The sequence below is a fragment of the Lathamus discolor genome, chromosome 3, assembly GCF_037157495.1.
Source record: "Lathamus discolor isolate bLatDis1 chromosome 3, bLatDis1.hap1, whole genome shotgun sequence".
Lineage (NCBI taxonomy): Eukaryota > Metazoa > Chordata > Aves > Psittaciformes > Psittacidae > Lathamus > Lathamus discolor.
This window is the reverse complement of record NC_088886.1, coordinates 33730757-33745306: the sequence shown is the minus strand read 5'-3', so window position 1 is coordinate 33745306 and position 14550 is coordinate 33730757. Positions and strand designations below refer to the sequence as shown.

General features: G+C 39.8%; 1 protein-coding gene across 3 annotated transcripts in view; it reads left to right on the top strand.

Annotated features, from left to right (window-relative positions):
- The window catches only part of NLGN1 (neuroligin 1), a 482423-nt gene that overhangs the window by 86320 nt on the left and 381553 nt on the right, over positions 1-14550 (top strand). Inside the window, exon 1 of one of the 3 annotated variants that reach the window (XM_065674564.1) lies at positions 2041-2103. The exons of the other annotated variants lie outside the window; for them this stretch is intronic. The gene's annotated coding sequence lies outside the window, so the exon portion shown is untranslated. Of the gene's footprint in view, positions 1-2040; positions 2104-14550 lie in introns of those variants that run through there. 3 annotated transcript variants of the gene reach the window in all.

The window sequence follows — 14550 nt, the reverse complement described above, 5'->3', positions numbered from 1 at the left end:
TAGTCCCTTGGACGTTGGCATGACTGAGGAGATGTGAAGCAGTGAAGATAAAAGGAGCTTAACATATTGTAGCATTTATAAAAAGGTTATCCTTATTCTTCACCTATGCAGACTTTGTCCAGGTAGTTGTGTTACTGCTGAGTAGTTCTAGGAAAAAAATTATTCGCTCCTATATTTCTGCTACTTTGTGTTGGGGCTTTTTGGTGGTGAGGAGAGGGTGGAGTTAGGGAGAGATAAAGAAAGCCTGTTAGGTATGTAATTGTATTATTAAAGTAGAAAACCCCACAAAGAGAACACTGCCTTCCTTTCCCGGAAGGTGTTTTTTTTTCTATCTTTACCACAGAAAAAGCAAACAGCAACTCTTTGTAAACACAGGCCCCACTTGTACTGGGTACTCCGCTTCAGGGCTTCATCTAATGGGACATTGAATAACAGGAAGCATGAAAAATCATTTCCTAAAACAGAATCAAATTATTGTTCTTTTTATCTCTGCAATCCTATTCAACTTTTCATAGCAGTTCAAGTGGATAGACCTTTTCTGGCTGTAAATGAAGGCAGCTGTTAGCCTACGATACCAGATTCTAGCCAAAATTATCAGTTTGGAGGTTTAATGGGAATTGATACTCATCCTAAACTTTTAAAAAGGTATACAGATGATACTAACTGAAATGCAAAAAATAATTAACAGGAAATGCACTAAAAATGAGAAATCTCAAAATGTTTGGCTTTTGAATGTATGTTTTTAGCGCAAAATTAGCGGGAATATCAAGGTCCAGCAGGCTGTGTGTCTTGTCATCTATGGACTTTAAAGAAAAAGGAGCACATGTTGACTCAGTAAATATAGGGAATACTGTGTCACTGAATATAATATGCCAAATGTTTGGATATCTTGTTATTAGAGTCTTCACTTTCCTGGCAAGAAGGCGTGCCAGAAGCATGGTTGAGTTTAGCTGACTGAAATTTGCTTTTAATAAGCTTTATTTTTGTCTTTTGAAATCAGTTGCCGCCACATTTTTAAGTGAAAACTTCCCTTCTTACTTGGCTTACTTGCCTTACAGTTAAAATTGAGTTAATTTTTGCCATGTAAAGCCAAAAGCCTGTTGGGTGTTGTAAAGCTGGAGCATGTAGACCCTTTGGGTGGGTCCTGAACTTTTTATGTGTGCAAAGTTGTAAATGGTGCACAATACACTAATGGGTAGGACCCAGGTAGCTTGAGTGGCACATCCATGCCAGATGGAGCTGTGTAACTTATTGGTCAATGGTGCAGAATTTCAGTAAGATAAATGGGGCTAATAAAGCATAAAGCACTTGCAGCTACACAGTGACTTGTCTATGCTTACAGTGCCAGTATGAATTTTACAGTATTAAAGATCACCTAAATGTGATAAAATTCATAATTGTAGCTAGGTGTAAGTATGACACTAGGTTAACTGCTTAAAACAGCTTTTGAAAAACTGAATGTAAACAGTCTGTAGGTCTGTACTGTCTTGAACTTGACAAATAAAGGAAGATCAGTATTTATAAAAATAGTCGTTCTATGATTTACACTTAATCTACTTTGAAGACTATAAAACTGAACAATTTTACATGGCTGAGTATTTAAAAAAAAGATTAGAGAGACATGCATGGGAGTTCGGGCATATGACCATATAGTGCTCAATTGCGTTTCAGCTGGAAAATTTCCCACCCCAGTAAACTGAAGTATGCAACTAATTTTTTTTTCCCCTCATTCCTTGCCAGTTCTCCTCAATCTGTCTCTTTTGTCTGTCATTGAAAAGAGAACATATGTTCTCTTGTAGGTTCTTTGTCACTTACCTAGTGTGATATAAGGAAAAAAATTATAAAGCCCTGCCCAGCAAACTAGCAGTACTTGTTCCTGCAGATCTGGTTTGTCAGCCCCAAATGGCTGCTCCCTCAGCTCCTGTGATATATCCCCAGTCTGTAGAAGTCCAGTGCTGTGGGGCTAAGAGTCTTGATTAGGATTTCAGCATGCTGCTGAAACATTAATCAATTCTAAGTATACTGTATGTTTCTGGCAGGAGGCAAGGAGAAATTTCAAGCCCTGTAAGCTGTTTCAGAGAAAGAAGAGAGTAACCTCCATTGGTATGTTAGCCAAAGTTCATCAGGTTGCTAAGAAAAACATTTTTTCCTTTATTCCAAGACAATGGATGAATTATCACTGAAGGTATAATGGCAGCAATTTAATTATACAGTCTCTTTATTACCAGATCATGAGATAATTTTCACGGCTTTCTAAGGTATTTTACATATGAAAAAAATTCGATGACTTATGATAGCTATTTATTTAGGTTCTTTGGTGGAATGCTTTCCATTGATATTAATTAATTTCTTTATATTCCTATTGTAAGAAAGGTTACTAAAGAAATGTTAAGTTGTGATTATTATTCTATGGGTGAAGGATGGTCTTCTGGATGTCACATTATAAAAGAAGCTATTTCTTGCCTAAAGGACTTAATCAGAAAGATCAGCCAGTGAAGAATTCTCTTCAGATCAGAATCCACAGCTCACTTCCATTTGTTATCTCTGAGGGTCAGTTAAAAATGGTTTACTGTTTTAGCTTTTTTTTTTTTTTGTCTGTTCCTCATTACAATAGTACTGGAATTGACCTGTCAATATAAGTGAATAACTAAGGACTCAGCAAAAGTATATGCTAGTTCTCAGTTGTAGTAACTTACAATCTTACATTTTATAGAAGACAAACTTTTGTCCTTTTTCATGTGCCAAGCTTAACAAGATAACAATTGTTCACTCCTATTTTTCCCCTCATTCATGTAAAAACTGCTAATAAATTTAAAAAAATACATCTCTGTTTCCAACATAGAAAATCCTATAATGTCTCTGCAGTCATATAGCCGTGATTATAATTTATTACTTATATGTAGGATAAAATATTGGCACTTGCATTAAGGAGACTGGCCACAGAAGCAACACTTCTACAGACAGTTTATATTTTATTACAGAATCTATTTTTTCCTGCATTTTATTAAACAGCTGTTTAAAAAGTACTATAAGAAAATGCTTATATTATAATTTAATTTTAAAAAAGAAATAACTTTCCTGGGTTACCATTGAATTATTACATTTTTAGCAGCATGACATCTTGATCTCTGACAAGTTAAGGTCATTCATTCTCCTTTTTTTCTACATTACAAACAGAATGAGATAAGTCAATATTTATGTGAAATAACCCAAAGAAATGTTAATGGCATTACCTGGCATTTTCTTCTTTTAAGTCACTACCAAACACATGGCCATGCTGTTTGGGGATTCTTACCAACATACAGTGGTGGTTGTTCAAATTTGTCATGACATTTTTCCACTTGGGTTGTAGTAATGCAGAAGTCTGGTTTACTTCTATGTTTATTCCCATTGTTCCTGGCTTTTCCATGCTTATATATCCACTTTCTCATCTGTGGTTCTTCAGTAGCAAAAGACAGTTAACTTTTATTTTTTTTAATTTGTTCTCATCATTCCAGTATTTATGTTGAGCCTTAATTGAGGATTTTGAAGTGCTTTGAAGCCTTAAGAGATTCTGTTTTTATTGCAAAATATCATATGTATTATGACAGAAAGATTTTTCCAACTCCTCTGAAGTGGCTATAGTGAGGTCATGAGATGCTTATTCTGATTTTTGGTCAGTTGCTGAAATTCAGGCTTTCCTCTTCTACTGCTCCGAGTTGTCTTTCTAACTTGCCATCATCATATCCACTAACACTTACTAAATCCCTTCAAGGCTTGGGAACATCTTTTTCAGTCATTTTTCACCATTTTTCTCGAGTTTGGAACTGTAGCATTCTGGATCATCAGATAAGCTGTTATTTTTCCCGATAATTTTAATGATGAAATGTTAAAGGGTCACAGTTAATTCTTTCCATCATGACAAATGACTGCCTCAAGCAGAGTTCCTCTTATGAATATAGAAAGCAGAGGGGCTGCTCTGATATTATTTGGACAAGTTACTTGAACTGTCAGTTTTGTTTGATTATTACAGCTGCCATTAAGAAGCAAATGTTAAATGTCAGAAGATAACAACCCCTAAAATGCCATATGAAGCAAGCTCTTTTTATACACGAAACCTTTTCTCTGTGTGAAAGCAGTATTGATATATACTATTTGAAAATTCATCTTGCAGATTACATCAATTCAAAGGATTTTAAACCTTTCCCTCCCCTATAACATTTTCCAAATCAAATGTAAGGCCAGTGTCCCAGTCTGATGGGTATCAATGGCAATAGGGTGACTTGTATATACAGCTGATTAATTTTGAGAGTGTGTACTTAATATAATAAGTATGCTTCATGGTTTAGTTAAAGGGAGTGTGTGAGGGAGTGCAACCTTCTTTCCCTTGCTAAAGTAGGGGGAGATCTTCCCTAGTTTTTTCAGAACCTGTGCAAGCTTTGTTTCTGTTCCTCTTTTTTTCCCTTCTCTCCTTGTTAGTGCTGCTTACCTCTTCTGGTACAGTCTCTGCCTACTGACAGGATTGGGTGTCCTGGATCTAAACAGTCTCTATTTAACTAGCCAATACTGACATGGTGAAAGTGGTGTGGATGGTGTGAGGAGAGGCACGAGTTTCATTCTTAGGACATTCGGGAGCCATCCCTGACTGGAGCAATCCCTGACTTTGTTCTGGGACCCTGAGCTGGTTCACTGACAGGGGCACACAGCCAAATGTCAGGTAGTTCAACGGCAGATAGAAGAAAATCAGGTGAATGGACTGTAGCGACCTGTGACTGCGAAATCAAAATCTCAGGAAGGCTGACCTTGTATCTGTGTCTAGCAGCATGGTACTACCATGCTCTTTAGTTGACTGCATTTAGAATGTTTTATTTTTCCTACCAACATAATGCTATGACCATGTCAGTGAAACTTTAACACAAGCAAGACGTAAGGTTACATATCTGCTCACAAACCCCCACCAAATTAAAAAAAGTATTAGTAATCAGTTTATTGTCTAGGAGACTTCCCCGAGGAAGGGTAGGCTGTTGCTTCTATACTTTTTCTCTTCTCTAACACCATAAACAGATTATGAGTGAATGTACCTTGTGCTCATTCATAATAGATTTGTGTTAACACAGATAATACATGTATATATCTCCTTCATTTACAAGTGCTCAGTAGAGCATGGATCTCATTTGGGAAAACATAATACCCTAAAACTGGGGAAAACAAGCAGCATGCACTAGAATGGCTGCCCTAATTATGGAGTACAGAGTAGCCCTTTGCTTCTCTTTCGGAACCATGCCTATATCGTTATCTCACACTGAATCCTCAAGCCTCTGAGGTACTGGCCAAGCCATGTCAGCAGGTGTTTCCATCAAGTACCATCGCGATATTAGTGGCCTAGTAGCCTTGAAAGCCACAGGAAGAGTGATACAGTGTTCTGGCAGAAGGAGGTTGTTTCTCCATGTTTACATATTTATAGCTCTTCACCATCTGTAGGCAGCAGAGCAAAGGCAATAGGCATGCTTCTTGTCGAGTGTGATTTTTGGCCCATTTTTTTGATGGTATAGTGGAGTAAGTAAAGTTTTAACAATTCTCAATACTCCTTTAGCAAGTTTTAACAATTCTTAATACTGCTTTATCAGCAGTACTACTGTACAATGTTCATATTCTGTATTTGAATATTTTTCATCTCCTATAGTGTTCCAATATAAAACATACTGTGAGGAGTATTAAAACAGTATAGAAAATATAAACACCTGGGAGAAACTCCCAATACTTCTGTACCTCCATCATATATTCATTAGGGACTATAGTGATAGGACAACGGGTAATGGGTTAAAACTTAAACAGGGGAAGTTTAGATTGGATATAATGAGGAAGTTCTTTAGTGTAAGGTTGGTGAGGCACTGGAATGGGTTGCCCAAGGGAGTTGTGAATGCTCCATCCCTGGCGGTGTTCAAGGCCAGGGTGGACAGAGCCTTGGGTGAGATGGTTTAGTGTGAGGTGCCCCTGCCCATGGCAGGGGAGTTGGAACTAGATGATTCTATGATTCTAGATACTCATTTAAAACCATTAGTTAACATCTTCTTTCATCCAATCAAATATATATGACTTACTCATGCAGGTTAATGTATGGCTACGTGACTGGTGCCAAAGGCAGGGGTTTGGGTTTTTCAGTCACGGGCTGCTGTATGGGACACCTGGTTTGCTGGTGACAGGCGGGATACACCAGTCCCAGAGAAGAAAAAGGGTTTTGGGGCAGGAGTTAGCAGGGCTTATTGACAGGGCTTTAAACTAGTCATGAAGGGGGGAGGGGATTTAACTGGGCCTGTTGGGGACAAGCCCAAGAGGAACATGCTAGGGATTGAAGGATGGCGGGCTAAGGAGGACTATCAATCTCTTGTTTCACTTGTGGGAAAGGATAGCTTTTTAGACCCTGTCCCGCAGGGGAAAAAGGGTACTAGGACTGGCTCCCTGAAATGCCTGTACACCAATGCACGCAGCATGGGGAATAAACAGGAGGAGTTAGAAGTCTGTGTGCGGGCTAAAGGTTATGATCTAGTGGCGATTACAGAGACATGGTGGGACAGTTCACATGACTGGAATGTGGTCATGGATGGCTATGTCCTTTTTAGGAAAGATAGGTCAGCGAAGCGAGGTGGTGGAGTTGCTCTTTATGTGAGAGAGCAACTAGAATGTATTGAGTTCTGTCCGGGGTCGGATGAGGAGCAAGTGGAATGTCTGTGGGTACGAATCAAGGGGCTGACTGGCACGGGTGATACAGTTGTGGGGGTCTATTACAGACCTCCTGATCAGCACGAAGGAGTTGATGAGGCTTTCTACAGGCAACTGGAAGTAGCCTCGCGACTACATGCCTTAGTCGTCGTGGGGGACTTTAATTACCCCGATATTTGCTGGAAGACTCACACAGCCAGTCATTCACAGTCTAGGAGGTTCCTCGAGTGCATTGATGATAATTTCTTAATGCAAATGGTGGACGTACCAACTAGGGGAGCAGCGCTGCTAGATTTAGTACTCGCCAACAAGGAGGGTTTGGTCGAAGTGGTGACGGTCAATGGCAGCCTTGGCTGCAGTGACCATGAGATGGTGGAGTTTAGGATCCTGTGTGGGAGGAATAGAATACCTAGCAAAGCCACAGTTCTGGATTTCCGAAGGGCCATCTTTGGCCTCTTCAGTCAACTGCTAAGGGAAGTCTCATGGGAAAGTGTACTAGGCGGTAAAGGGGCTCAAGATAGTTGGTTAGCATTCAAGGACCGCTTCTTCCAAGCTCAGAATCGGAGCGTCCCAATGAGTAGGAAGTCAAGTAAGGGATCTAGGAGACCGGCGTGGTTAAACAAGGAGCTGCTGGGCAAACTCAAGTGGAAAAGGAGAATCTATGGATTATGGAAGGAGGGGCTGGCCGCTTGGGAGGAATATAGGACAGTTGTTAGAGGATGTAGGGAGGCAATTAGGACAGCTAAGGCCTCCTTGGAACTCAATCTTGCTAGTCGGGTTAAAGACAATAGAAAGGGCTTCTTCAAATACATAGCAAATAAAACTAAAACAAGAGGCAATATAGGCCCACTGCTGAACGAAGTGGGTACCCTGGAGACAGAGGATATAAAGAAGGCAGAGGTGCTGAATGCCTTCTTTGCCTCTGTCTTTACTCCTGCAGACTCTCCCCGAGGGCCCCAGATTTCTATAGCCCCAGAAGGAGTCAGGACAAAGGAGGAGTTTGCTTTGGTAGATGAGGATTGGGTTAGGGATCAGCTATGCAAACTGGACATCTGTAAATCGATGGGTCCGGATGGAATGCACCCACGGGTGCTGAGGGAGCTGGCGGAGGTCATTGCTAGGCCACTTTCCATCATCTTTGGTAAGTCGTGGGAAATGGGCGAGGTGCCTGAGGATTGGCGGATGGCAAAGGTCACACCAATCTATAAGAAGGGCAAGAAGGAGGACCCGGGTAATTATAGACCGGTCAGCCTTACCTCCATCCCTGGAAAGATGATGGAACAACTTATTCTTGACTCCATCACTAGGCATATCAAGGATGAGGGGGTCATTAAGAACAGCCAACATGGTTTTATGAGGGGGAAGTCATGTATGACCAACCTTATAGCCTTCTATGAGGAAGTGACTAGGTGGAGGGATGATGGTAGAGCGGTAGATGTGGTTTTTCTTGATTTCAGTAAGGCATTTGATACTGTCTCCCACAGCATCCTCATAGATAAGCTGAGGAAGTGTGGGCTTGACGATCAAGTAGTGAGGTGGATCGAGAACTGGTTGAAAGGAAGAAGGCAGAGAGTTGTGGTCAATGGCGCAGAATCTAGCTGGAGGTCTGTGACTAGTGGAGTTCCTCAGGGGTCGGTGCTGGGACCGGTGCTGTTTAATATTTTCATCAATGACCTGGATGAGGGAACTGAGTGCACCCTCAGCAAGTTTGCTGATGACACAAAACTGGGAGGAGTGGCTGACACACCAGAGGACTGTGCTGGCATTCAGCGAGACCTGGACAGGCTGGAGAGTTGGGCGGGGAGAAACTTGATGAAATTTAACAAGGGCAAGTGTAGAGTCTTGCATCTGGGGAAGAACAACCCCATGTACCAGTACAGGTTGGGGGTTGACCTGCTGGAAAGTAGTGAAGGGGAAAGGGACCTGGGGGTCCTGGTGGATAGGAGGATGACCATGAGCCAGCAATGTGCTCTTGTGGCCAAGAAGGCAAATGGCATCTTAGGGTGCATTAGAAAGGGAGTGGTCAGTAGGTCAAGAGAGGTTCTCCTCCCCCTCTACTCAGCCTTGGTGAGGCCGCATCTGGAATATTGCGTCCAGTTCTGGGCCCCTCTGTTCAAGAAGGACAGGGAATTGCTTGAAGGAGTCCAGCGCAGAGCCACAAAGATGATTAAGGGAGTGGAACATCTCCCTTATGAGGAGAGGCTGAGGGAGCTGGGTCTCTTTAGCTTGGAGAAGAGGAGACTGAGGGGTGACCTCATCAATGTTTACAAATATGTGAAGGGTAGGTGTCAGGATGATGGAGCTAGGCTTTTTTCAGTGATATCCAGTGATAGGACAAGGGGCAATGGGTGTAAACTGGAACATAGGAAGTTCCACGTTAACATCAGGAAGAACTTCTTTACTGTAAGAGTGACAGAGCACTGGAACAGGTTGCCCAGGGGGGTTGTGGAGTCTCCTACACTGGAGATATTCAAGGCCCGCCTGGACAAGTTCCTGTGTGATGTACTGTAGGTTACCCTGCTCTTGCAGGGGGGTTGGACTAGATGATCTTTTTAGGTCCCTTCCAACCCTTGGGATTCTGTGATTCTGTGATCCATGACATGACTTTGATCAAAGAATCATAGAATAGTTAGGGTTGGAAAGGACCTTAAGATCATCTAGTTCCAACACATCTGCCATGGGCAGGGACACCTCACACTAAACCATGCCACCCAGAGCTTTATCCAACCTGGCCTTGAACACTGCCAGGGATGGAGCATTCACAACTTCCCTGGGCAACCCATTCCAGTGCCTCACCACCCTAACAGGAAAAAACTTACTCCTTATATCCAATCTAAACTTCCCCTGTTTAAGTTTTAACTCATTACCCCTTGTCCTGTCACTACAGTCCCTGACGAAGAGTCCCTCCCCAGCATCCCTATAGGCCCCCTTCAGATACTGGAAGGCTGCTATGAGGTCTCCACGCAGCCTTCTCTTCTCCAGGCTAAACAGCCCCAACTTCCTCAGCCTGTCTTCATACGGGAGGTGCTCCAGTCCCCTGATCATCCTTGTGGCCCTCCTCTGGACTTGTTCCAAGAGTTCCATGTCCTTTTTATGTTGAGGACACCAGAACTGCACACAATACTCCAGGTGAGGGCTGTGATGCGCTTTCCCCACACGAAGCAGGGCAGTTTTGTAATTCTAGCTTAGTATGAATTGTGGTAATACCATAGCTTTGTGATATTCACTGTAATGAGGATGCAATCCCTCAAATCTTCCATCAGTATTTTCAAGTGATATTTTTTTCTTTTTCTTTTTTTTTTTTTTTAAGGGAGAAGTCATACATAGTTGCTGTACAATAAGCGTTTTACTATCTCCAGGCAGTTTTATTATCCCACTGTGTTTTCAGTATGAAGCCATGACCCTGTACTGGGATAGAAGCCAAAGGATGAGCAGCATGAGATATTATAATTCGGTTTTATTTGAGGCCTTTCTAACAATATAATAATTTATGATAGCCAAGCTTTCCTTTGGGAGAATGTATGGGAACACGGTTTCATCTTAAACTTATTTACAAAGATATGGGTTTGGAATAAATATTTTTTTTAAGTGATATGTTTTAAGCAACATAGCTAATTAATCTAAATATTTTGGGTTTGTGGCATTTAGGTATAAATGAAATTGTATATCTCATAGCAGGGATGGTGTATGTTGAGTTCCTGTTGTTTAGGAAAACGTTCGAGTCAGCACTGTTCTCTGACACGTCTCAGTGTTTCTGCAATATTCAGATACTGAGAACCTATTTTGCTGAATCTAATTGATTCACACATTCCTCTCTAAAATTGTTTAATATCTCATGTTCACATAGATAGCAACTTTTACACATCATTTCATTTAAAATGTAGGATCCTGGTTTATACTTGATAAGCCACAGTGCTGGGAAGCACTGCATTTTCATGAATAATAGCTAGAATACCTGAAACAGTTTTTAAACAGCTTTTTATTTTCTTTCTTTTTTCTTTTCAAGTTTAATTGGAACAATCTGATGCTTGTGCATACCATGAAAATAACGTTTTGTGGCATTCAACTTTGAAGAAGCAGCTTTTATTTTAAAACAGGACTCAATCCTGCTGATGGGTTCCTAACAGTTACCTGCTACGCCTGCAGATTATTCCAGGTTTTCTGTGCTGTAAATAGAAACTGAAGTGAAGCTTGAAACTAGTCATTGAACTTGCATGCATTGGATTCTTGGTGCCGTACTGTTTCTAAAAACATACGCATTGCAGGCCTGTTCTCAGCTGAGTTTTAAATTGAATTTCAGATTGTTGTTCCTTTCCAAAAAGGAGCATCAACAGGTCTTGGTTTCTCTCTTTAAACAGAAGTTGTAGGCAGTTGTTAAGAAATGGCCTTAGCTGTACGTGTCTTATTTGAATAGGTAGCTGTATTAACTTGTGATTTATGAATTTGTAAATTTATAACATTTTAGCTGATTTTACAGATTTTTATAATGCCATTGGTCCTTCAGAGAGCTATTTCTATAATATTTAAGGTAAATAAATGGCTTTAAAAAATCTAATAGGTAATTTTATTACCTCTTGCATTCTTCTTGAAATATCTGAATGGCTCTGCCATGAGATTTCTGACAGACTCTGTTTCCTGGCTGAAATAATCAACTATATATAGATTTTGGCCACTAGCCTTTTTATGGAATTGCTCAGGTGACCATCTGATGTAATTCACAAATATTGTTTGTTTTAATTGAAATTCCTTTTGCAGGTAAGAGCTGAATACTTAATGTTCATTTCTGGCACATGGTTTAGTGGTGGACTTGGCAGCGTTAGGTTTATGGTTGAACTCTATGATCTTGAAGGTCTTTTCCAACCTAAATGATTCTATAACTCCACTTCCACTGTTATCTTCTGTTATCATCTGAAATAAAGAAGATTGGTATTTACTTAAAAAGAAATACATCCCATAGAAATGCTTGCACAATACATTTTTCAGAGTAAGCATCTATTAGGCTAGTTTTATACCAAAATATTATTAAATGTTAACTAAAGTTATTTTTAATCTTCTGAAAACTATGTTGCTTATTCTGTGGTATAAATCTGCTGCCTGTTTATAGGAAGGTAATAAGAAAGAGATGGTGAAAGTCAGATTTGCTCTTCACATAATTATACCATTATACTGTGAGCCTTTATATCACTAGAGTTTGATGTACCTCTGGGAAAATTTCTCATTTATTGTAGATGGGCACTGTGGGTGTGGGAAAGTAAAGAAAGCCATTTAAAGATTGACACAACTTGCCAAAAAGGTAGATGGATTAGTCTCAGAAGAGCACAAAGCAATAGCAAAACTGAAAGAGGACACTGAATAGAAAGTTGATATGCAACCTGTCTGGTTTTTTTATTACTTGTAAGGCCAGATATGCTCCGTATGGTGCCTTAGCATTTGTTATGACAGTGAACTGAACATGTCACAAAAAATGGAAAACTTCAGTTGCCTTACTTGAGACACTTGAGAAGTGTCTTCCTTACATCCTTCTGTCTTCCTGGGGTTCCCAAATAAGCAAAGATGTCGCAGAAATATTTTATATTTCTGAACTATGGATGCTTAAACAACACTGCTATGGCCCTGAGACATACATTATCTATGAGTGAGTACCCAGCCTTATGCTGATGCTGTGTAGCATCCTGCTACCTTCTCTCCACAGAAAGAAAATCATAATTACAAGCATTAAAAAGCAAAACCAGCTGCTTTTATTGTAAATCTTGGGCTTGTTGCAGTAGTGCTTAAAAGTCAGCTGAGTTTCTTCATACCAGAAACATTGCAAACTCAGTAGCAGACAGTTCCTAAGCTGAAGTAGGTAATGCGTTCAAGTAGATAACGCATCCAAATATGGTGACTATTCCTTCTCTTTCTGCTGAGTTTTGAATGTGAGTTTATGGGGCTTATGCTCAGCTTCTGTGTTCAGTTATTACTGCAATGATGTTAATGAAATTATGTCCATTTTTATTGGTGACAGTATGCCCCATATGTACTGGACCTTTATTTTCTTTAGTGAAAGCACAACTGGAAGAAAATTTCAGCTACACTAGAACAACATATCCACATACTGGAAATGGAGCATATTAATTGGATATGTATGAACTGAAAATTGCCTTACAGAGAAACTGAAATAAAACCTACTATTTCCCAAGTATTAATTTTTTTTTATTTTATTTTATTTCTTCATAGTGGTAGCCAGGAACATCTTTTTTTGCATTTAAAACCCCAGAATTACTCTCTGGAGTTTCCAAGTGAAAACATGCTTATGTTTTAATATGGCTGAGACCTGAGTGGCCTATTTATTTGCAGCTTTGTTTGAGTGAAGACTGGATCTAATCTGTATGTATACTGAGGGCTCTCCCTCCCTCAATTTTTATGAAAAACTGCAATTAAATTTTAGGCATAATAGGATTAAAGCATTATGTTGCATATGACATGACATTTGTGTGCAGAATTACTGAATTTTATATTCTCACTGATATTTCACTAGAATATAGAGATAAAAAAGATGATGTAATTTATCTTGTATATCTCTTTCAGTACCACCCTCTGTTTTATGCTACTTATGCTTTCTCCTGTTTAATTTTAAGTCTCTCATTTCCTTGGAAGATTATTTTACAGCCTATTAGACTTCAGTGTGAGATGGATTTTTTTATATATATATACAGTTTTCTTATATCTTTAAAATACAGAAGGCAGGAATTTTTAATCCATTTTGATCACATAGAGCACAGTAAAAGTTGTAGTGAGGCACAGAATTCCACCAAAAAGTTAAATATAACTAGAAAATGAATATATTGCATCTGGAAAATGTATAGAAAATGTATTAATTAACTTTGCTTTTAGTGCAAATGTGTACTAAGCACTTGGCGAAAGTGTTGTGTTCTAGAACCATGATTTTTTTCTCTAGCTTCTACCCAGTTCTTGCCAGTTTGTCTCCCATCCTGTTTTAGGGAAACTAAGGGCCACCTTCATGTGGGAAATGTACTAATTTTCTCTTTTTTTTTCTTAGCCCCATAATTATGTCCTGAACATCAGCAGGGTAGTAAAAATGCTCTGGATTTCAGGCTAGCACACCAGAAATGTTTTTCTTTAACTAGCCAGGAGGTATACACACTAAACTAATGTGCCGAGATTCAATTCTTCTCTGATGAATGAAGAGGACAGAATAAAAATCTGTTTATTAAATGCACTGGTCATAAGATGAGATTACAGATGCACAGATAAAACAATTTCAGGAAGTATTTATGTGACTTGGTATTCGAGATGTTTTTTCCCCTTCCAAGTATAAGTGTGCAGCTGATGCTGGCTTGTACCAGGCCTTGTACGATCATTCCCCTGAATATAGCCGAATTGTGAGCTGATTTATGATACAGGGTGGCTTCACACCCAGCCTTAGCCAGGACTCCAAGCAGACAACGGCTTTGGCATCAGCTTCCTCAACAGATTTGTTTTGCTGTTTCTATTTTGGAAGAGACTGATATCAGAGGAGTCTGTTTGGCCAGTGTCACAAGAAGAGAAATCCAAAGGATATCACTATTTAGGAGCAGCAAAATGAAATCTCATGCCACACCTACACTGAGAATTCTGTAATGAACTGGCAGACCTTGCAGTCATTTTGACACAGGTCACACAAGTTGGAAAATGCCAGGAACACCTCTTTTGGGAGCAAGAAGTACATCTTATAAAAATGGCAGGGTTGTTCAGTATTTTATGTACTTTAATCATATTCCAAATACCCATTTTCTCAAAAAGGCCATGTTGAAAGTTTTTGGATTTACCTTCCTGACAAAAAATTATGGTCTCTGCAATATCCAAATGATG